Source organism: Saccoglossus kowalevskii, chromosome 18, assembly GCF_978046115.1.
Source record: "Saccoglossus kowalevskii chromosome 18, keSacKowa6.1, whole genome shotgun sequence".
NCBI classification, from domain to species: Eukaryota; Metazoa; Hemichordata; class Enteropneusta; family Harrimaniidae; genus Saccoglossus; species Saccoglossus kowalevskii.
The window spans coordinates 27,932,189-27,958,270 of record NC_140658.1 but is presented as its reverse complement, the minus strand read 5'-3'; the positions used below and the strand labels follow the sequence as shown (position 1 = coordinate 27,958,270).

Genomic DNA, 26,082 nt, shown 5'->3' with positions numbered 1-26,082 from the left:
TCCAGAATTAACTGAGAAATTATTGAAAACTATGTTAAAACTACGGAAAAGCATTTCCATTGGATCCAGAATTAACTGAGAAATTATTGAAAACTATGTCAAAACTATGAAAAAGCATTTCTATTGGATTCAGAATTAGAGAGAAATTATTGAAAACTATGTAAAAACTATGGAAAAGCATTTCCATTGGATCCAGAATTAACTGAGAAATTATTGAAAATGATGTAAAAACTATAGAAAAGCATTTCCATTGGATCCAGAATTAACTGAGAAATTATTGAAAACAATGTAAAAACTATAGAAAAGCATTTCCATTGGATCCAGAATTAACCAAGTAATTATTGAAAACTATGTAAAAACTATGAAAAAGCATTTCCATTGGATCCAGAATTAACTGAGAAATTATTGAAAACTATGTAAAAACTATAGAAAAGCATTTCCATTGGATCCAGAATTAACTGAGAAATTATTGAAAACTATGTAAAAACTATAGAAAAGCATTTCCATTGGATCCAGAATTAACTGAGAAATTATTGAAAACTATGTTAAAACTATAGAAAAGCATTTCCATTGGATCCAGAATTAACTGAGAAATTATTGAAAACTATGTTAAAACTATAGAAAAGCATTTCCATTGGATCCAGAATTAACTGAGAAATTATTGAAAACTATGTTAAAACTATAGAAAAGCATTTCCATTGGATCCAGAATTAACTGAGAAATTATTGAAAACAATGTAAAAACTATGAAAAAGCATTTCTATTGGATCCAGAATTAACCGAGAAATTCTATAAAAAGACACAAAATTGAGCAAAGGGTTAAAAAGTCAGAAGTGATTTAAAGTGGCACCTACATTGACATAGTTTCCTGATACATTTAACGGTATTGCATTCTTTGTGAAATTCAAACATTTCTGAATAGCATAACCGCAATCAATAACCTAACCAGTTGTGACATGCTACAGTTAAATTACACAACTATTTAATAGGAATTCTGTGAGGAATTTTGACATTTTGACTGCGCAATGTGAATGTGCTTTTCTGTACAACTTAATTTGATCTGGCAACAAGACAAGGAGTGAAAGTACATGTACATATGCTAAACATATCACCACAGTTTTATAAAAAAAAAAATTTTAAATTTTTGACAAATTTACATAATTTAAAATTAGCTACAGGTGATTGATTTTAATGAAGACAAAAAAATGAAGAAGTAACTCTTGTACTTGTGTGTGTGTGTGTGAAAGATGACTGCAATAATAAAGTTGATTAATTAAAGCCAATGAAATTGAGTAAATATTCAGTGGGTAATGTGTTCAAAATTATTTATAAATCTGACATGGTCAAGAAGATTTCATCACAAGAGTTTGACATATGGAACAAATTAAGCGAATAAATTTGATTTTTCATTTCAGCAGTCTGGTTAAATCAAATTTGATATGAATGCAGGAAGGCCTAGTACCCGAGACATACATGTAAATGTTCTTAAATTGTGTCGCAAACTTTTCACGATAAATTTTATTGAATGCATTGAATGAATTGAAAGCAACTATCCTGTTTAGTTTTACAAGGATGTCTTTATTTTTGTATAGTTTCATAAAAATTTGAAACTAAGAACAAGTCCTGTAATTACATTCACCAATACTTCCAATAAAAATACTAGCTTTGTAATAATCTTCATTTTATGTGTAAAACAAAATTGAAAATTTTTTTTTTATCTTTTTCATGCTTTCATTATCATGGGTTAATAATCCCTTTAGGATACCAAAAATGAAAACAAAAAAAATTAAAGCCACCAGACATCTTTTTTGAAAACTGTAGAAATTTGCAAACACGAACTGTTTTTTTTAGATTATTGATTCTTAAAGGGGAACCGCTCAATCCCATGGATTGCACCAAAGAATCATGGGACACTATTGTTTATGTTGTTTACAATGTTAATCTATCTTTTGTTATCCATTGTTATTTTAATCCAGAAAGTAAATTTGTTGTGAAATTAATCTTAACTGGAAGGTGCCCCTTTAACTCAAAATTTTGCTCATTGACACGAGTTCAAAACATCATATTATTATTAATATGAATCCCATAATGCATTGCATACATGTGCAGTAACATGCTCAGCAGTATAAAATTTGAATCTAGCTTGAACTGCCTTAATTTAATAAAATTAATTAATTAATTTAATAAAATATTTTTTTATTTTTTTTATTTTGTGAGTGAGGACAAATTGTGAAAAAAAGTAATTTTAAAGATTAATAATTTTTTTTTTAATTTTGTGAGTGAGGAAAAATTGTTAAGACAGTGGGTCACAGTGACTTTTGTACAATGTAGCAGTGAACATTTCACTGGAGTTTTTAAGACATAGAGTCACAGTGACTTTTGTAGCATTGAACTGGAGAGAGAAAGTGACAGTGACTTTGGTGAAATTTTGTCCTAGCATACCTGAACAAATCAGTGATTACCTGGGAAAATTTAGTCGTTCAGTTTCCCATAATATGATTGTCGCTATTGTTTAGTTATTACACAAAAGAGATTATAATTTCATTACAAATGTCAGAAGGCAAATAATGATGGTACTGAGCACAGCTGTTGACTGTATTTTACATTATACATGTACAAAGCTGACAATTCCTGAAACAATATTTTCAATAACAAGTACAATCATGAAAGCCTGTTAGTGATAGGCTAGTTTTCAATGCCATATATTATAGACCACATGTGATTGGCTACCACTTGTAGTTAAGCATCATGTCACCAGCTAAAAAGTACAATCATAAAAGCCTGTTAGTGATAGGCTGGTTTTCAATGCCATATATGATAGATCACATGTGATTGGCTACCACATATAGTTAAGCATAATGTCACCAGTTATAAAGAACAATCATGAAAGCCTGTTCAGACCATAATCTCCCAATGGCTACAGGTTTTGCTCAAAGAATTTGAAAACATATGCTGTGGAGTTGAAGAATATGTACAAAGACAGAATTTGCTAAATTGAAAAAAAACTGTGAACAAAGAAGCTGCTCTCTGATTTGTCAGATTGGGTGGCCAATCAGGCACCATCACATAAGTAGCTTAACATTTACTCAAAATATGCACAGAAGGCGGCAACAGTTTATTTTGGTTTAAAGGATTAAATGCAATGAATCTTTCTAACATGAAACCAAAATGTTTAAAGATGACAGGTTGGCTTTTGAGAACAGGATGTTGTAAATGAGTTCTTACAAAAGAAATTAATTAATGTTTTATTTGTTGGTTTTTACAACACCATGATAAATGAGATGGCTCGTAAAGGTGGACACATTCCTTCAGGCTCAACACCTGTACAGTGGCGTGAAAACTAGTGTTCAGGACTATACCTTTCTTTAATTACTGGAGAGTTACCATCATTAGCATAACAATAGGACAGACTAATAGCAACTACGTATGACGCACACACATTTTAAGCACACAAGACCAACTTAACAACTGCACAATCAAGACAAAATATTCACCTTAAATTGCTCTAAGCGTCAAATGGCACGTCTGTGACATACATGTACTGCCTACGTCAAACAATTAACAATAAAATAATGAAAGTGTGCTGTGTGGTAGTGGGGAGATGGGGAGGTGACCTTAGACGACTCAAATTATGCCGTGCACAGGGTCAAGCACCTACTTTATGAATGCATATTCTAGGTTCTGCAGTGTATGCTTCTTTTTTTATACTTTCCAGCATTCTATTAGGCCCAAGCCTTCCTAGAGGAAGAGTACACTCCAATGGACATGTACCAGCATTCTATTAGGCCCAAGCCTTCCTAGAGGAAGAGTATAATCCAATAGACATGTACCAGCATTCTATTAGGCCCAAGCCTTCCTAGAGGAAGAGTATACTCCAATGGACATGTACCAGCATTCTATTAGGCCCAAGCCTTCCTAGAGGAAGTGTATACTCCAATGGACATGTACCAGCATTCTATTAGGCCCAAGCCTTCCTAGAGGAAGAGTACACTCCAATGGACATGTACCAGCATTCTATTAGGCCCAAGCCTTCCCAGAGGAAGAGTATACTCCAATAGACATGTACCAGCATTCTATTAGATCCAAGCCTTCCTTGAGGAAGAGTATACTCCAATGGACATGTACCAGCATTCTATTAGGCCCAAGCCTTCCTAGAGGAAGAGTATAATCCAATAGACATGTACCAGCATTCTATTAGACCCAAGCCTTCCTAGAGGAAGAGTATAATCCAATAGACATGTACCAGCATTCTATTAGACCCAAGCCTTTTTAGAGGAAGAGTATACTCCAATGGACATGTACCAGCATTCTATTAGGCCCAAGCCTTCCTAGAGGAAGAGTATACTCCAATGGACATGTACCAGCATTCTATTAGGCCCGAGCCTTCCTAGAGGAAGAGTATACTCCAATGGACATGTACCAGCATTCTATTGGGCCCAAGCCTTCCTAGAGGAAGAGTATACTCCAATGGACATGTACCAGCATTCTATTAGGCCCAAGCCTTCCTAGAGGAAGAGTATAATCCAATAGACATGTACCAGCATTCTATTAGGCCCAAGCCTTCCTAGAGGAAGAGTATACTCCAATGGACATGTACCAGCATTCTATTAGGCCCAAGCCTTCCTAGAGGAAGTGTATACTCCAATGGACATGTACCAGCATTCTATTAGGCCCAAGCCTTCCTAGAGGAAGAGTATACTCCAATGGACATGTACCAGCATTCTATTAGGCCCAAGCCTTCCTAGAGGAAGAGTATACTCCAATGGACATGTACCAGCATTCTATTAGACCCAAGCCTTCCTAGAGGAAGAGTATACTCCAATGGACATGTACCAGCATTCTATTAGGCCCAAGCCTTCCTAGAGGAAGAGTATAATCCAATAGACATGTACCAGCATTCTATTAGGCCCAAGCCTTCCTAGAGGAAGAGTATACTCCAATGGACATGTACCAGCATTCTATTAGGCCCAAGCCTTCCTAGAGGAAGTGTATACTCCAATGGACATGTACCAGCATTCTATTAGGCCCAAGCCTTCCTAGAGGAAGAGTATACTCCAATGGACATGTACCAGCATTCTATTGGGCCCAAGCCTTCCTAGAGGAAGAGTATACTCCAATGGACATGTACCAGCATTCTATTAGGCCCAAGCCTTCCTAGAGGAAGAGTATACTCCAATGGACATGTACCAGCATTCTATTGGGCCCAAGCCTTCCTAGAGGAAGAGTATACTCCAATGGACATGTACCAGCATTCTATTAGGCCCAAGCCTTCCTAGAGGAAGAGTATAATCCAATAGACATGTACCAGCATTCTATTAGGCCCAAGCCTTCCTAGAGGAAGAGTATACTCCAATGGACATGTACCAGCATTCTATTAGGCCCAAGCCTTCCTAGAGGAAGTGTATACTCCAATGGACATGTACCAGCATTCTATTAGGCCCAAGCCTTCCTCGAGGAAGAGTATACTCCAATGGACATGTACCAGCATTCTATTAGGCCCAAGCCTTCCTAGAGGAAGAGTATACTCCAATAGACATGTACCAGCATTCTATTAGGCCCAAGCCTTCCTAGAGGAAGTGTATACTCCAATGGACATGTACCAGCATTCTATTAGGCCCAAGCCTTCCTAGAGGAAGAGTATACTCCAATGGACATGTACATTGCAGTTATACTTTTGTATAACTATTTCATATCAAGAAATCAAGTTTGAAAAAGATTTCTTGAATCTGACAAAATGAAGAAAAGCTAGGAAAAAGTAACCAGGTGATAAATTTACTACACATTGCAGATGCAGGGGATCAGAACAGATGACCACTGCGGGTGACCACTGCTGATGACTACAGCAGATGACCACTGCAAGGTGACCACTGCTAGTGATTAGAGCAGATGACCACTACAGGTGACTACAATAGATGACCAATGCATGCAATCAGAGCAGATGACCACTGCAGGTGACTACAACAGACGATCGCTGCAGATGACCACTGCAGGTGATCAGAACAGATGACCACTGCAGGTAATCAGAACAGATGACCACTGCAGGTAACATGTGACTGGTAATGATGACCACTGCAGATGACCACTAGTGAAAACCAATAAAGATGACCACTACAGAAGACCATTTACAAGTTACCAATGCAGACCACGCCACGCGATAAGAACAGGTAACTACTAATGATGACCACTAAAAGTGTCCCCTGCAGATGACCACTACAGATAATCACTACTAGGTCACAATTTACAGTTCCTCACTGACCATTCCAGGTAACTGCTACAAATGACCACTAAAGATGACTGCAGCATAATGACCACTACAACATAATGACCACTACAACATAATGACCACTTGACCACTACAACATAATGACCACTAACAGGAGACCACAGCTTTCAAGTACATTAAATCCAGCAGCAAGTAGTAACCTATTAAAAAATAAGCTTAAACTAGACCAGACCGAAGATACAAATGTAGTCAATATACAGTTCATTAGGTAGCAACTAACCAACCACAAGCTAGCACATGAACATTACCAAAAAAAAGTATAAGTGCCACCCAGGATCAAGAGTTTACATATAGTTTGATTAAGAAGTTCGGTAACTTGTAAATAGAATTTCCAGTCTACAAGAAATTGTTACATAGTAACATATTAGTTCCAATATAGAAGCACATCTCCAATTGAAGCACATATAAACCAAAAATTCATTTGTTATTTAGTGTATTATTAATTTGACCATTATTGTTATTATGACCATTGAAGAACTACTATAACAGAGTAACTAAAGTAACACAATGCAAAGATGGCAATAGATTATGTTCCAAGCGTATTCTAACATGATACCTTCAAAACATGGTATCAGTGTCAGTGCTCAGTAAAACAACTTCATCAACAATTTAGACATACTATGAACCCACTTTCATTGTACCAATCCATCATTGATATCTACCTGGTGGCGTACTAAATAACAAATGTTACATGTACAAGCAAAAATTGTGGGTTTGAAAAAAAGCATTCACAAGCTTTTCAGGAGATTAAAAAAACATAATATATTTATATATACATGTCGTAATTATTGATAACATAAACCTCCCCTTCTTTCCCCCTTTTACATAAACACACTTTTGTGCTTGTCTTCCTGTGAGTGTGCCTTATAATAGAACTGATTTTGCATGGATCTTGAGTCAAAATGGAATCACAAAAATCAAGTTTGGTGAGCTTGTTGACTGCAAGAAAGACTACTGTAAAGGGGTTAATTATTCACTGGGTTTTAATTTTGCTTATTTCGCTGACTGGAAAATGCGCTAAATTAAAACCCAGTGAATATGTAAAATTTAGCATAGAACACCGTGAATTTAAAACCCAATGAATATGCCTGAAATGGTAAATCAGTGAAATTTAAACCCAGTGAAAATTAGTCATTTTACAGTATCAGATTATTCCGATTATATGTGGATCTAGGTGACTTCTGAAGATGCAAATAAAAATGTTGTAGGCCCTGATTCCTTTTGTTTTCACATTTATTTTGTTTATAAAAATTAAACATTTTTCAACAGTAGTAAGATATTTTTTAAAGTAACTTTTTTCACTGTATTGTTTTCTGTTGAGTCAATAACATGCTAGGAAATCCAACACATGAAATCTGTGTGAGTCAGTGACATAGCACATTGGCACATTGGTTCCCCGTCTCACAAAACATAAAAACAAAAATTTTTAGAATGCAGAATGCTTATTGTTAATAGACACATTAATACCGAAAATTGATTAGCTTTCATCAACTGAAGAATGTTGACTTTTAAGTCAAGCATAATAATGTACATTACTAAAGTGTCAGTATACCTTTAAAAAGTTTTAATTATTAAAAGCTGTTAGCTAATTCAAAGTTAATTTGTATAGTGAAAGAAACCAGAGAAATTGTACATATCTTTGGTATGTACATTTCACAGCATGCAGTACTTGTGGAATAATTAATTAAGTCACTCACAGCCGTGGAAGCCAACCATTTAATACCTTCTTTCATGTACAGGAATACAATTTGTCAAGCTCTCAGTTGTCGTAACATACTTTTGGCACAGAAATTTCCTGAAACTTTTCTAAATTATTCTTTGTGATTAGAAATTCTCTCCAAAATAGGGTTTAATTTCTATCGAGAAAACACACTGTTTTCATGGAAACAAGTTTGGTATCACGGATCATTATTTGCTTTTTGTCAGTTATTTGATGGAACTTTTCACGCAAAAAAAATATGAAGAATTTCCACATTTTGTCTGGGCCACATTCATTGAATCTTTATGTAAAACTCAATGTTAGCAGGTTGGTGACTATAAGGTGACTATTCCTATGACTGGAGGTGGTTTTCTCCGAACGGAAACATGGTCATTATTATATCTTGACATGTGGCTAATATCCTACTTGACCCAAAATTATGACAAAATGGTTAGAAGTCTGCCAAACATCAAGCAGATCCCTAAGGTCAGCCCAACACTAGTACATCAACTTGCTTGCTTCATTTCTTAGCTGGTAAAGCTGCGTCCAGTTGCATGAATATAGAAAGCTCAGAAAATATCAGTGTTTTCCAGTCATTGTGTGTGTCAATTAACAACTTGCATATCGCAATGCGTTTATTTTTTGTTTTTGTTTTAGAATATTAGGTATAATGAACAAAATTAAATTTTTTATGAAAAAACAAGTTAAAATACAAATTTTGATTTTAGAAAATAAATTCACCAGAAATTTATCTCTTGTAGTTTTTGGGCCTTATTTCTGTCTTGTATACTTAGCATAATACATCACCCTAATAGTAATACATAGTAGGTTACCTCAAAATGATAAAATGACTGGAACTTTCTCTAATATGCATGTTTTTAGAATAGTAGAAAAGTAAGTTCTGATCAAAAAATTGGGAATGCATAACACCATGCTAGCGACCATGCAACTTTTTTAAGTATATAAATCAAATAATGTGACTCCAACAAAAACAAATTTAATTTACACGCACCAGAAATTCCTGAAGCAAATGTAATTAAAACGAAACAGAAGTACGGTAGACAGAAAATTGTAAAGTTCATATTCTTCACCTTATTGCTACATGTACTTACAGCCGTTCACTGCATTGGGTGGGTATCATCACAAATATTAGCATTCATACAAGACTAGGAAAATATTGCAGTGAAGGCGGTAATCACAATTTCATTTTATTCACTATAAGATTTATTAGGAAACAAGTTGTACAAAACAAACAAAAACAAAATTGTGTTGTACTGCTAACATGTACTTTATAACAGGAATGTTGAATTATAATTTTGTTTAATTCATCAGATATTCTTTCCTCGACACTTGCTTGCTGACTAGTAACACAATTCATTTTCAATGATGTTTATAGTGAAGTTCCATTCAAATCCTGCTGTGTGATTTTGCACCATTTTTTTGTCAGCACTACTGAGCATGTTGCTGTACTTAAACATACTGTGAAATACTTTATTTTAGCTGGATTTAATTTTCGTTGAAAAGGCTTTTTCTGTGTTTTTCATGGAATTTAATTTCACTGATTTTTGATGAGTGGAATGTAAAATATAAGAAAACGGGTATATTCGCTGGATTTTATTTTCACTGCAACACTCCTTCAGCAAAAATAGTGAAAATTAATTCCAAGCGAAAATAAAGCATTCTACAGTAATGCACTATGGGAATACCCCCCCCCCATTATATATATCGCCCTGGAAACTCACTAAATTACCTTATATGTAAATTTTTTAACATCATTAGGATTCGTATCGATAATAATATGACTTTTTTTATCTCATGTCACTGTGCAAAATTTTGAAATATGAAGAAATAATGTCACCATAGAAACCAGTGTAAAAATGCTAGTTTTTCACGACATTTTGGACTGCTGTATCTCAACAAAATAGTCCTGTGACCTCAATTTATGTTTCCATTTTCGGTATCCTGATTGCATGAACCCATATTAATGAAGGTGAATGTATGATATGAACTTGTCATATATACTTTAAATTTAGTTCAAACCTTATCAAGGTAGGGTAAGATTATCAAAGCCATACATTTTATTTTTATTTGACATTGCTTTCAACTTGAGTGATTAGAAAATATTAACTAAATTATATGTTTTGAGGTAGTTGAGAAAATTAACCGCCAGACAGAGTATATACTGATGGAATAAAAACAGAGATTTGAATGTTAAAAGAACCTTTGATTTTTCAAGCGAGTAAGATGCATCAATTTCACATTATAAAGCAGCTGGTAATTTCAATAACATGTTCGGAAAGTTTTGAATCAAGACATCTCAGAAAAACATAGGTAAGTTGTTGGTCTGCAACAAGTAACCACTGCCCAACAACAATAAACAGATGAAGTTTAAATTTCCTCTAATTTGCTTTTAATTAGAATGGAATTACATATATAATGATCAGGTATATTAGTTTAATAGAGCAAAGAATTAGAACAACCTTGAACAATCCTAAGGTCGTACCTCTTAAATATCATAGAATTTATATGACAGCTTCTGTCTGGTCAACATTTCAAAAAGATCACAAAGGGACAAAAGTCATGGCTACCCAAGTAAACAGTTTCCCGGGAAATACATTCAGAAGCAAATTGGAAATCTAAAACTGAACAGAAGTCACCATGACGATTACATGTACTAGCCAAAGCTTAAACTGCATACTGCAAAACTGAGTCAGCATAAAATCCAAATGCATCAAAGCGGTTGCCACGGAAATGCACAAAATCACGGAAAACTGGTGAAAAAAGATTTTTTTTGTAATAAAAATTGGATAATTTCAAAATTTAAACTCGACACAAATACTGAAATGATCAATGTCACAAGTATTAAGAAGACCCACAAATGTCATCCAATCTAAAGAGACATCCAAATTCTAATTAGGGCCTTTCTATTTCTGTATCATTTAATCTATTCCTTTGCACCAAGCCATACTGCAGTAAAGCAGGTAAGAGCACTTTTAGACATTCATTACTCTTCGGCAAAACTCCAACCTCATATTTTCCCCCAAAAAAAGAAAAACCAAGACAATAAAAGTGAATAATGTTACCTGCTTTGCTGAGATATCCTTACTAGAACTCCAAGTAGTTACATATGCCATTTATAAAATCAAGCAGCCTTAATAATCCCCCATCTTTAACCCACTGCCCAACTGCTATACCGGAGAGGGGAGGGAGGGGGGTAAAGATTATGAATGACTGACATGAACAAACATACTGGGGGAATTTCAAGTGGATTCCAAGCAACTCAGGCATTGTTTTCATCAGTTGCAGGGGGGATTGAAGGAATTTAAAATCCAAGCTGCGAGGTTAATATTGACACACATGTCCCTATAGAAATAGGTACAAATGAATGGAGTGTCCAGATCAAATCACTTCAGTGACAAACTGAGACAGACTCAGACTTACCCAGTGGTACAAGTGAAAACTGTCAAGTAGTAGAAGGCATTGATCAGGTTGATAGTGGTTAGCCAGGACTGTCTGCTTACACCATCCGTAACCAGAGCTCTGTCAATTGACCTCAGTCAGTATGTGAGGTGTCGGAAATGACGCAAATCAGCAAAATACCAATACAGGGCGCTGTCCAAGTTAAATACAGTAGGCTAACAATGCCAGCCAACAGATGTAAAAGCAGTCTTGTTTGGGTAACACTTGAGAATCGAGCCTGTCTCTCCTGCTACACAGTACGTACAGCAAATCACAGAGCAGTGCGATAATCTCAGTCAACATCGACTCTAGCCATCTGACTAACTCCAAGCTTGTAGGTAGTGACTTTTATACTGATATACACTATATTCACGCACAGTCTCCTTAGATCAATATATTGCCCATGACATCATAGCTCAATAACACCATTTACATAACAATACCATCATTAGCATAAGAAAGACACTGGATTAACATTGCTTGAATAAGCAACCGAGCATGAATACCAGGACCTGTTCTACATCCATAGACCAACAAGGTCAACATAAAAGTTATGTGACAGTCTAATGAGCTATTAGCATTTACAAATACCTGAATGTTATCCGAGTCTGAATACCCAAGGGGTATCCAAGGGGTTTGAATAAAATCGGGAGCTGTTGAAGTCTGTAGATCAACCACAGAATTAAGAGGTCTGTGCTGGTTGCTGCACAGTGTGGTTTCTCAGCTCAGCAGTGATTCACCAGGGAAGCCTATTATTCCCATGTCAATGAAACTGATAACTGCATTGCAAACTTTACTGATAGATATTTTAATCTAGTGTGACTACATATTTATCAAGTGTTATTTTAAATAATTAATTTGATTTAAATGTATTAAACAATGAACCTACTAGTTTTTCTAATCAACTGTTAATTGCAGCTATTTTTTAACTATTTTTTAACCTTTCGATTGTCATAATTTCTCCATCCACAATTTTGATACATTTTACCCGCTTTTACTAGAATTTCTTTGTTACTTTTGTACTAAATAAACATAATTTTATATTACAATAGCCCTTCATCACAATTTTAAAAATACGTGAAATAAATTATGTTGATTTAATTATGTGAACGGTAGCAAAAGTTGACTTAGACGCTGAACAGACTGCCTGCTGTAAACTTCTACTGATAGTATAAATGAACAAGAAAAAAAACCTGTCAACAGGAGATGTAATTTAAGAAACAACAAATGATTTATTATTATTGTTGTTTAAATCAACGATTATTATCATTTATCAATAATAATTATAATGATTTTCCTAACCTCGTGAGAGAAGGTGTTTCAATAACACCCCCCCCCCCCCCCCATCCCGGCTCATTTTTATTTTCACATTTTCTCATATTTTAATATAAACATTTATTTTATGTAAGTGCATCACATCGCACGGGAATGGACAGAGGACAAATATACAAATCTTTAATGATAGTTTTTATTTGAAATATAATTTCACTCATAAAAAAGTTTCAATTAAAATTAAGCATTATTAATATCATATTACTGTTAATATTTTTCTCATCATGTTAACCATTTTTGAATGGGTAATAAATATTTTATGAGCATTTCGGAATGTATTATTGGAAATATTAGCATCAAATAATGATTCTAGATAGAGATATAGTTGAACTGCATGATTGTCTATTACATATTGCAGGTTAATTACTGACAGATGCATATATCATCATTACCGGGTACTAGAATTAAGATATTTATGCCACATGCTTGCGACTTTGTTCAAGAGCGTGACAAACAGAAATTACGTCCTATGCCGGCGATATTGCATTTACTATAAATCAATGGCTTTGATTTTGCAAGAAACAATTAAATTTTGTCATTTTTCATGACACAGGAAAAATTACAACATAGTATAGCAGGAAACATACATGAAATGAATGCAACACACGAGGCAATTAATAATTTCATTGTTTATTTATGTACGACATTCAAAAATGCTGTGTGACGTTTTAAGAGATGAAAATCACAGCAATGTTTGCAAAATGCTGTTCTCATGACAGACCACAAATTATCAATTCAGAACAGTTTATAGCAACAAACTTCAACAGTATTTCTATCATAGCAACTGTTGTCAAGGTGAGACTGACCATAATTATTTACCCTTGTAATTGTTGTTACCATGGTATAAACAGGCAATTTCCTTCTTTTATTATTCACTGAGGAAACAACATAGACCTCCTGAGGGTTAGAGGTAAATCTGGAATTCAGGTTGATCCAAAACTGATTAAAGTGAGAACTTCTTTTGTTGACATTCATTTAATAATTTGTAGTTACTTATTTGTTTGTAAGAATATTTTTTTTTCTTTTTTTAGACTGCAAAAAAATTTAAGATCTGACCAATTGGAATTAGGATTCCTTATCAATTTCTTGACCACTGAGCAGATTAAACTGGGCCAATCATTACAATTAAACAACAAAACAAGACAGCGCAAGAAAATAGCAATAGTTGTGAGTTCTAGGAATTTGGGTTGTGAGAAATTTGACATATACCCGGTAGTGTATATCCAGGGTACACCTAGATAGTACAGTTATTGACAAGACTATTTCATCATTTTTTACCACAAACAAACAAATTGAGATTTTGTTATTGGTAATTTGAGCCAAGCACATGTGATCAAATCAGCTTGGTATTCAAAATTAGTTCCTTTATCTCATTTATTTTTTATATTCTTCAGCATCATGAAATCTGCATTTTATTTTATTTTAATGGATTCTCGGTTGTTTAATTTCACTCATAGGACTGATTCCAGACTCACAATCAAGTCGAGTCAGTTTGTTAACTGCTGGGGAGGTCGGTCTGCAAAAATGTTTATTTATAAAATATTAATTTCAATTACCAATTTGCTAACAATGATGATGATGTTTTTTCAAGATCGCTATAACAAGGTATGATTTTTTTGATAAGCGACTAAAACATCAATTTAACTGAATGCTTTGCGATTTTTTGTAGACTATATTATAGAAGTTTGTTCAACCTAGAGGGACGCTGTTTTATATTTTGAGCATATTTACTGGGTTTTTAAGTCAGTGAATTTATCAGGGAGTAATTATAATTAAACCATGAAACATTGGGTTGTTACTATTGTTACTAAATAGTTTCAGTTGCTAACTTAGCTAATCTATATTTTTGCTCAGTTAGCTAATCTGTATTTTTGCTAAATTAGTTAATCTGTATTTTTGCCAATAAACAACCAACAATCTGCAAAGTGTGAATAAATCACATGGCCAATAAAATTAACCAACCATCGATGCTATGCATTTATCATAGAGGTCTTAGAGACTTTCAAGAGTTTATAGATCGTAGGCACATATGTATGCATACCAATGTGTCCATAATATTACAGTTGTGACAATTGATATTAGGAGCACTCGCCAGCCATGAAAATAATATATAATAAAGGGTAAATTCATGAACAAACTGTTGACTCTACCACAGCATATATCAACATTGGGTATAGAATCAACTCTGTACACACTGAGATGGCAAACATACTTAAGGGTGAACTCAAATTATCGTTTATTTCATTCATTGTAAATACAGTTATTATAGTAAGAACACAGTACATTTAATTGTTTACACTATTACTTACAGTACAAATATTAGTAGTATTAATACGCCAACATTCGTTTAAAAAAAAGGTCAACATACTTTTAATATAGAGACAACTTCATTGTGCAATCAATTACGCTCAATCACAATCACGCTCTAGATTGCGAATAAGGAGAGTGGAAAGACAAGAAGTTGGTTTTGAGGAATGAGTGAAGTGAAATATTTAAATGTCTTTAAAATATCGTTTAAGTTTTAGGGGATGATTATTGATTGTCCTGTATTAAATGTGTGTGTTTTTTTTCCTGTAATATCCTCTATAATAATATAATTCTCTATAAATGTCTAATTAAGCCAATATGTAGTCAGATAAAACAGTTGCTATTTTCAAAAGTTAAAAATAATTATCGGTATGTTCTTTGTTTAGAGCGTCAATTTCACTAATGATATTATAATCAAGCAAATCTAATGCATCTCTGAGCACTCAGAGAAATTTACGACCCATTAGAGGGCGCTGCTCTAGGAGAAAACTTTAACAAGACATTTTAAGAGACTACTAACAAGTAGTTGACAAAGTCATAGTACTAATTACAAAATTGGTTGGGGAATTTGACAAAGCTAAAGTTAAACTTCATTGAAAAACATTTTTTTGTTTGACAGAAATGGTCATTAATCTGTCAGATGTCAACAAAACAAAAGTCAAATTAACATGCTACTTTGTACTAATTTTTAACAAAATGGGCTCAGGCCCATCTGAGAAATGTTAACGGATGGGCGGACATACTAAAGTCCCTGTTTTGAATTTTATCTAAAGGAGACAGATCACTTGTATAAGTGATTTTAGTTTTTCCATAGTACTTCGTTAACTTAATAGTGAAAATAAATGATTTTACAGTAGCTGCTTTGTGCAAAACTGGTTCATGGCACTACTTTCAATGTTTGAAATGAATTGAAAATCACAAAACTGAAATTTTATTATAAACTTTATTTTCTTAAAATGTATGCATTACTAGTAAGACTTTGAGGTAGTTGTGACACAAGGTGAGTAGCATATTTGTGTGCATGATTTATTTGACAAAAACTAGTAAATGTTTATAAATAGTTTCTCATTTTCCAATTTCCAATACCAATATATGCTGGTATACCTCAGATGTAGTAATTAAATTATTTTCAATTTCATTAAATTTAAGAGTTTAAAAAAGGTCACCTTGAACACTTGTTTTCCAATATTCAAGCTGTATTTATTATTTCTGCTGCCATAATCCTTTGAACTTTCGTAACAAAATAAACCAATACTAGTTTCTTCAGAAATTGTTATCAAGACCTGAAGGTGATGAGAAATTACATGTGTGTGCTCAAATCAACAGAGAAATTAGAGAAAAATACATAAAAATGTGGTCCTACTAAAACTATATGATAACCATGTATATTGTGATTGCTTTCCATGAAATACAATTTCAAAAGTTCAGTTTAAAAAAAAAGTTTTTGACAGACGAGCAATAAAGGAATTTGAAAAATGTACATCAATATGCAGGTTAGTGACTTCTGACAGTTATCTGATCAACTAGGGACAAGTCAATTTTATGGAGCGGGGGGGGGTGGAATATGCAGCATAAAACATTTATAGTAGTCATATGATATTTTAGTTTTTTTCCTTTGATAACGAAAGGTATTGTAGCTAGATTTAATTTCTGAAGAGATGTTCTGCTCTGAATTTGTTTATGGTCTGCCACTATAAAGCCAAAAATTATGATTGCTGCTTGAACAGCGCTAATTTGAGAAGTTCCCTTAAGGCACTAAATACCCATACCATGACTAGATTGATATTTCACTTCCAGTACGTTTACTATTTTACTTGAGCCTAATAAATTGACTTACGACTTGAGATTACTTCCGATATTACACAATGCACAGTAAAAACAAGATACGACTACTGCCTTGCGCTATCTGTCATGTGATCACACAGGAAACCCAATCAGAATGAAGTATTTGTCCTATTTTGTGTGACTAGGGTTAAGTACATGTATGTCCTATGTTCCAGTATTGTACCTCAATTTCTTCTATGTTAGAATGTTTTTGAACTTCAATTTGAACTTTTTAATGTAACTTAAATTTAAAGAGTGATGGTCATCGTGCAGCGCTTGTTAGAATTTCATGTAAACAAACAATGTATTTTACCGTACATGCGTTGTGTATGTAAGTTATGAGTCCCATATCAGACAGTACGTCCTGCGACAACAACCACCCTTTGCTTGTCAGCCCATGTACATTGACCAAATATGGGTTTTAGTGAGTACCGGGGATACTCCCAAAATCATATCAAGATGTACCTTTGTGAGGTCATGCATATGCCATTTAAAGATGCTTAAACGGCTGAAAATCATACTGGGAATGACAAAAGTACCTTCTAGCGTGCCTTCTAACTAAGATAATTCAATACTGGCAAATCAATTTAGCAAATTAGATCAATATAACATCTCACAAAACTTAGGGGAATAATTTAATATTGATGTATTTTTGTTGTCGGATGTTATTTTGACATATATTTGCATATCATTAACATAAAAAGTGCAAATACGTTTCAAATGCATAAAAATACAAATATTATGGAAAGGTGTATTCTATGCCATGTAGAAGTACAGTAATACATACAATTTCAACTGAATTCACTGTGAACGGTATAATATTTTCTGGTAGAAATTTTACGATTTGTGGATTTTATTGCAATTGCAAAGACAAAATTCCATAAAAGTCACTGACATTCAATGTCATAGGCCAGTAAAGGAATACAAGATTTCGTGATTTTTACCAACTCATGAAATCCACGAACAATTTTACAGCGATTTACAGCATATGAAAACAAATCATTTGTATTTCATGATGTTTGTCTCGTTCTATAGTACAACTACTGATACTGATCATGAATAAATACACCCTCTATAATTTTTGTTACTGAAAGGTGAACAGTCATAAAACTAAATAAAACTCAATTACTCCTAACTGACACGTCTTCCTCTGCTTGTCACATCTAATCAACTTACCCAAAGCAACTTAACAAACAAATATGACATCAATCACACTATGGTGAACCTTCCCAGCCAGACACTACACTTATGATTATATAATTAGTTTATTTCACTCAAGAACAATAACTGATGAAGATAAATTGTCTTAATTTCTGGCTCACTAATGCAGTATATATTTTTACTGAGATGGGAACATCACTGTTTTGATCATGACCAAGAATGAATTATTTTATTAAAGTTTAATTACAGAAAAAAAAAAGCAGATAGATTATTGTTGTTTCAATGGGCAAATAATAAATATGAAGTTACATAAGCGATGATGCACGTAATGGTGATAGTAAAAACCTCAGGCTAGCATGCTATGTTGTAAGATTTCTCTCTCCTTTACCAACCATGACGCCTCAGTTTCCACGAGGATGCCGTGGTGCATTAGTTGATTTTTTTTCTAACAACCAGGTCTCCAGTCACCACAAGTCCCTACCAGCTAGGATGCCATGTTGTAAGATTTCTCTCTCCTTTACCAACCATGACGCCTCAGTTCCCACGAGGATGCCGTGGTGCATTAGTTGATTTTTTTTCTAACAACCAGGTCCCCAGTCACCACAAGCCCCTACCAGCTAGGATGCCATGTTGCATTAGTTGATTTTTTTTCTAACAACCAGGTCCCCAGTCATCACAAGCCCCTACCAGCTAGGATGCCGTGGTACATTAGTTGATTTTATTTCTAACAACCAGGTCCCTAGTCACCACAAGCCCCTACCAGCTAGGATGCCATGGTGCATTAGTTGATTTTATTTCTAACAACCAGGTCCCCAGTCACCACAAGCCCTTACCAGCTAGGATGCCTTGGTGCATTAGTTGATATTTTTTCTAACAACCAGGTCTCCAGTCACCACAAGCCCCTACCAGCTAGGATGCCATGGTGCATTAGTTGATTTTATTTCTAACAACCAGGTCCCCAGTCACCACAAGTCCCTACCAGCTAGAATGCCATGGTGCATTAGTTGATTTTTTTTCTAACAACCAGGTCCCTAGTCACCACAAGCCCGTACCAGCTAGGATGCCATGGTGCATTAATTGATTTTTTTTCTAACAACCAGGTCCCCAGTCACCACAAGCCCCTACCAGCTAGGATGCCATGGTGCATTAGTTGATTTTATTTCTAACAACCAGGTCCCCAGTCACCACAAGCCCTTACCAGCTAGGATGTCGTGGTGCATTAGTTGATATTTTTTCTAACAACCAGGTCTCCAGTCACCACAAGCCCCTACCAGCTAGGATGCCATGTTGCATTAGTTGATTTTATTTCTAACAACCAGGTCCCCAGTCACCACAAGCCCCTACCAGCTAGGATGCCATGTTGCATTAGTTGATTTTATTTCTAACAACCAGGTCCCCAGTCACCACAAGCCCCTACCAGCTAGGATGCTATGGTGCATTAGTTGATTTTTTTCTTTATCAACCAGGTCCCCAGTCACCACAAGCCCCTACCAGCTAGGATGCCGTGGTGCATTAGTTGATTTTTTCTTTATCAAACAGGTTTCCAGTCACCACAAGCCCTTACCAGCTAGGATGCCATGGTGCATTAGTTGATTTTATTTCTAACAACCAGGTCCCCAGTCACCACAAGTCCCTACCAGCAAGGATGCCGTGGTGCATTAGTTGATTTTTTCTTTATCAACCAGGTCCCCAGTCACCACAAGCCCCTACCAGCTAGGATGCCATGGTGCATTAGTTGATTTTATTTCTAACAACCAGGTCTCCAGTCACCACAAGTCCCTACCAGCTAGAATGCCATGGTGCATTAGTTGATTTTTTCTTTATCAACCAGGTCCCCAGTCACCACAAGTCCCTACCAGCAAGGATGCCGTGGTGCATTAGTTGATTTTTTTTCTAACAACCAGGTCCCCAGTCACCACAAGTCCCTACCAGCTAGGATGCCATGATGCATTAGTTGATTTTTTCTTTATCAACCATTGAATGAATCATTCCATCAGCGGAAATAGCGAAAATTAATTCCAAGTGAAAATAAAGTATTTTACAGTAGATTGGAAGCTTAAATGAAAGTTTTGAGAAAATGAGAAAACTAATAGTTAACCTATTAATTCATTATATTGTGATCTCTTTCACATTTTTTTGCATTCAATGTGAATACCTAAAGGCAGGCTACAATAGCAGTGTGACTCTGCATACATTATGAAGATATTATTTGAGAGCTCCCTCATTACTCTAATAAAGCATGATTTAAAACCAGGCATGGTAACTGCAATGACATTTATTCTTACCGTTCTCATCTTTTGTCACATTTTCTGAACTGTAATTAGTTTGCAAACACTTTGTGGAGCAGCATGAATGTGTGTCAGTAATGACACAAGTTATTTACCAGCAAAGGAAAACAAGCACACCATATAATATGAGGTTATTTCGAAAATACCTCAAACTATGCACGAAGACAGCACAGCCGGAGAATCGATCGACGTACAGCGGAGGTCGATGCGCGGCGTACTGTCTGAGTGCATACTTTGAGGTATTCTCGTAATAAACTTATAATTATTATACATCTTTTCCTTCCAAGGATACATCATGGGAATGTCGAAATCCAAAAAGTTTAGAACAGAATCAGCGAACATCTTTGTGTGGAGTCCAGTCAAGTCAAACTCTGGTGGCAGCCATGTTTGTTTTATTATTAGAGGACGCTTACACGTGTAATCATTCCATATTTGGAATTTGCATTTCCTAATATGGTAGGATAAAAATTACGGCACGCTGTAACGTATGGCGTTATGGTGACAGATGTGTAATAATATGTGTTATTGCTGGGATACCACAAAGTATGCACGAAGACAGTTCAGCGAATTATCAGCCAGCAAAACAGCATTTACCACAAAAGTTTTTGGATATACTTCAGCATTGCAGTATGAGGGAAAGCAGGGTTCAGGGTCCATGATTCCAAGTTATGATAGACACATACACATAATACTTCAACTGTAGTTTAAACATGTTCAATCACTAGCAAAAATGTCAGTAACAATATTTACATATATGAATATTTGCCATGACAGGTCTGTATGATCACATCAGTGTATGGTATACAGTCGGTATCTTTGAAGTCCAGTTGCACACATGTGCAACTAGAACCCATCTATCAAAACAAAGGTGGTGTCACAGACATTTCTGTTTCAAGTAGACTACATCACTTTTCATTCCCAGGTGCCAAGTTACAATGTTTTCAAGAGTGATGGTAGCAGATCAAATAATTATACTGCACAATGGTTCATTATCAAGAAATCAGACAGCCATAAATAAATTTGGGCCACCAAATTGTACCTGTATTGGCAGGCAGCATGGTGCAACCAGTGATACTAATAGGGCCACCAAATTATACCTGTATTGGCAGGCAGCATGGTGCAACCAATGATACTAATAGGGCCACCAAATTATACATGTATTGGTAGGCAGCATGATGCAACCAGTGATACTAATAGGGCCACCAAATTATACATGTATTGGTAGGCAGCATCATGCAACCAGTGATACTAATAGGGCCACCAAATTATATCTGTATTGGCAGGCAGCATGGTGCAACCAATGATACTAATAGGGCCACCAAATTATACATGTATTGGTAGGCAGCATCATGCAACCAGTGATACTAATAGGGCCACCAAATTATATCTGTATTGGCAGGCAGCATGGTGCAACCAATGATACTAATAGGGCCACCAAATTATACATGTATTGGTAGGCAGCATGGTGCAACCAGTGATACTAATAGGGCCACCAAATTATACCTGTATTGGCAGGCAGCATGGTGCAACCAGTGATACTAATAGGGCCACCAAATTATACCTGTATTGGCAGGCAGCATGGTGCAACCAGTGATACTAATAGGGCCACCAAATTATACCTGTATTGGCAGGCAGCATGGTGCAACCAGTGATACTAATAGGGCCACCAAATTATACCTGTATTGGCAGGCAGCATGGTGCAACCAGTGATACTAATAGGGCCACCAAATTATACCTGTATTGGCAGGCAGCATGGTGCAACCAGTGATACTAATAGGGCCACCAAATTATACCTGTATTGGCAGACAGCATGGTGCAACCAGTGATACTAATAGGGCCACCAAATTATACCTGTATTGGCAGGCAGCATGGTGCAACCAGTAATACTAATAGGGCCACCAAATTATATCTGTATTGGCAGGCAGCATGGTGCAACCAGTGATACTAATAGGGCCACCAAATTATACCTGTATTGGCAGGCAGCATGGTGCAACCAGTAATACTAATAGGGCCACCAAATTATATCTGTATTGGCAGGCAGCATGGTGCAACCAGTGATACTAATAGGGCCACCAAATTATATCTGTATTGGCAGGCAGCATGGTGCAACCAGTGATACTAATATGGCCACCAAATTATACATGTATTGGTAGGCAGCATGATGCAACCAGTGATACTAATAGGGCCACCAAATTATATCTGTATTGGCAGGCAGCATGGTGCAACCAGTGATACTAATAGGGCCACCAAATTATACCTGTATTGGCAGGCAGCATGGTGCAACCAGTGATACTAATATGGCCACCAAATTATACCTGTATTGGCAGGCAGCATGGTGCAACCAGTGATACTAATAGGGCCACCAAATTATACATGTATTGGTAGGCAGCATGATGCAACCAGTGATACTAATAGGGCCACCAAATTATACCTGTATTGGCAGGCAGCATGGTGCAACCAATGATACTAATAGGGCCACCAAATTATATCTGTATTGGCAGGCAGCATGGTGCAACCAGTGATACTAATAGGGCCACCAAATTATATCTGTATTGGCAGGCAGCATGGTGCAACCAGTGATACTAATATGGCCACCAAATTATACATGTATTGGTAGGCAGCATGATGCAACCAGTGATACTAATAGGGCCACCAAATTATACCTGTATTGGCAGACAGCATGATGCAACCAGTGATACTAATAGGGCCACCAAATTATATCTGTATTGGCAGGCAGCATGGTGCAACCAGTGATACTAATATGGCCACCAAATTATACCTGTATTGGCAGGCAGCATGGTGCAACCAGTGATACTAATAGGGCCACCAAATTATATCTGTATTGGCAGGCAGCATATGGTGCAACCAATGATACTAATAGGGCCTACTGCTGTTTCATTCAGAATTCACACTCAGTGTCAGTTTTACCAACTTAACACATTCCTGCTAACAGAGTTTCATCCCTTTCATTTCAGTTATCCAGGCAGGCCTTAGCAGTTGATGTGTTAAACTAACAAATGCTAGAATGTACAATTCAAATCAAGCAAATACTGTCAGGCCAAAAAAAAAATTTAAATATCGGGTTGTGTTTTTTTTTTTTTTTTTTTTTTAATAGACTCAAATATTAAAAACTCACAATTTTAAGCAGTAAAGAAGTGTTTTCTCTAAAAATGAACGATCCCGGACCGTTGTTTGATCCCCAGGGTCCCCGGGGGGATAAGTGGCGACTTTGAACCTCGGGTTGAAATATACAAAAAGACTGAAAGAAACACTTTGATTTTTGTGTTTAATATCTAGCATGCATTTGATTGATTCCCATAAACCTTGGCTATTTACGAGGGCAATATAAGTTTTTTCTTTTTTTACCTAATATAAATAAACAGACACGAACTACAGTTGTAAGTTTAGACTTCATTATTACATATCAGTTTAATTTTGACAAACTTGTGATGAAGTTACATACTTGTACTCTATACTAATAATTTCACATCCTTGTAAGCTTTCTTAATCATGAATGCATTGTCAGTTAAATATATAAATTTTCTTTCAAAGAAAATGATTACAACAAGTTGCCCATGCAAAATTAGGTCCATCTGGTTCAAAAATGACAAAAAAAAATCAAAGAAAGCTTAGAAAGAACTTCTGTGAGCAGAAGATATTGGAGCACGCAAAAAAACAACTAAGGAATACTATATTTATTACTATATTAGAAGCACATCTTCATTACACATAAAACATTGTGTTTATTACATGCAAAATCTTAAAAATATGTCTTATTTTGACCATAGACTTTTTTTTAGGCATATGTGCTTCTAATAGAGAAATGATTACGGTGGTTCCAAGTAGCTATGGTTTAACAATTATAAATATTTAATGGAATAATGACCATATATGATGACTTGATATTTTGGTCATATATCTTGTCAGACCACAGAATTATAGTACCAGTTGCATATCCCTATCTGCCACAGTACATTACAGTTATGTATACACATGAAACTAATAGCAGGTAATTACTATGCATGGATTTCAACCCTGAAGTAATCAGATGTGTGGATAACCTAAAAGCACCTATGTACCTAGTTTTATTAACATTTGATCACTGGTACATAAGATATCCGGAGAGCACCTATAAATTGGTTAATTTTAATCTAATGAGAGGTTGAGGTATTGGTGTAAAAGTTAAACATTGGTTAATTTATATGCAAATTAGGCAATTAATATGCATGGAATTTCGAGCAAAATTTTATCAGGTCCGAGTATTATCCTTGAGTGTTTATGTATCATGTTTCATTGAAATTTGTTGAATGGTACTTGAGAAACAGTGAAAATGCTTAAAATTTCACAATTAATATGATAATTAGGTAATTAATATGCACAGGATTTAAACCAAAACTAATCAACACTGTGTATTATCCCTGAACATCTATATACCAAGTTTCATTGAAATCTGTTTGATACTAATAGTGCATGAGAAACAAGTAAAAATGTTTAAAATTGGCTGATTAATATGCAAATTAGGTAATAATATAAACGGATTTCAACCTAAAAATAATCAGGTCTGCGCATTATCCCAGATCATCTATGTAGCAAGTTTCATTGAAATCTGTTTAATTATATGAGAAATAAGCAAAAATGCTTAAAATTGGCTAATTAATATGTAAATTAGGTAATTAATATGCACAAATTTCAATTGAAACCTAATCAGGTCTGTGTATTATCCAAGAGCATCAACGTACCAAGTTTTATTGAAATCTGTTTAATAGTACATGAGAAACAAGTGAAAAGGCCTAAAATTGGCTAATTAATATGCAATTTAGGTCATTAATGAGCACAGATTTCAATTAAAACCTAATCAGGCCTGTGTAATATCCCAGAGCTTCTACATACCAAGTTTCATTAAAATCTGATTATTGGTTCCATAGATATCAGTGGAACAGACACACACACACACAGATGCACAATTAAACCGACTAAGACTCCCATTGAGTCAACCATAAAAATCAGCACAATTATGCAGGAAAAAAAATGACATTTAAAAAGTTAAACACACATTCATCAGATAAAGAAGCCTGCATGTAAATTTATTATTATTGTGAAATCTCAGAAACAAGAAACTAATACTGTACAATAGTTTAATAATTCTCCAACCAATCATAGACAGACACAATACATTTCAGTTTGGTGAGATGCTCGTTACTCATGCAATGCTGGGACGTAGAAAGCTGCTGGCTTCATCACTCCCTTGGTATTATAGTTATTATACAAGGAAATTACCCACAGTAATAACAATCTTTGACATTAAATCATTTATACCCTGTGGCTGTTTTGTTAATACAGGGGAGCATCTTCAGTTTTCAAGTCTTGTACAAAAAATGTACCAGTTGCAGGTCACAGTCGTTGCTGACTCAGCCCTGAGGAATTGTTACTTTTAACTTATTTAGGAAAAAAAAGGTTAAAGATACAAAATCAATACACAGACACTTAAAAATGTTATATATAGGTTCCTGTAAATAGTAGTGAAAGTTATAAAATGCATGAATTGAAGAAATTTGGTCTAACAAATTTGTGAACTGGGAAGAAATGACTGGTTTAGTGGTCCAGGATGTGAACCAGAAAGTAACAATATACTGACTTGGTGGTTGAGTGGGCCAGGATAATGAACCAGTAAGCAATGACATACTGACTTGGTGGTTGAGTGGGCCAGGATAATGAACCAGTAAGCAATGA

The 26,082-nt window shown here is 35.2% G+C and overlaps 1 protein-coding gene and 1 long non-coding RNA gene across 3 annotated transcripts in view; one reads left to right on the top strand and one right to left on the bottom strand.

Annotated features, from left to right (window-relative positions):
* LOC146732000 (high affinity 3',5'-cyclic-AMP phosphodiesterase 7A-like) overlaps positions 1-26,082 on the bottom strand; it is a 150,147-nt gene that overhangs the window by 49,252 nt on the left and 74,813 nt on the right. Inside the window, exon 1 of one of the 2 annotated variants that reach the window (XM_085493114.1) lies at positions 11,423-11,689. The exons of the other annotated variant lie outside the window; for it this stretch is intronic. The gene's annotated coding sequence lies outside the window, so the exon portion shown is untranslated. Of the gene's footprint in view, positions 1-11,422; positions 11,690-26,082 lie in introns of those variants that run through there. 2 annotated transcript variants of the gene reach the window in all.
* LOC146732001 (uncharacterized) overlaps positions 11,573-26,082 on the top strand; it is a 34,389-nt gene continuing 19,879 nt past the window's right edge. Inside the window, exon 1 of the long non-coding RNA XR_014927028.1 lies at positions 11,573-11,778. This is a non-coding gene — a long non-coding RNA (uncharacterized LOC146732001). The remainder of the gene's footprint in view (positions 11,779-26,082) is intronic.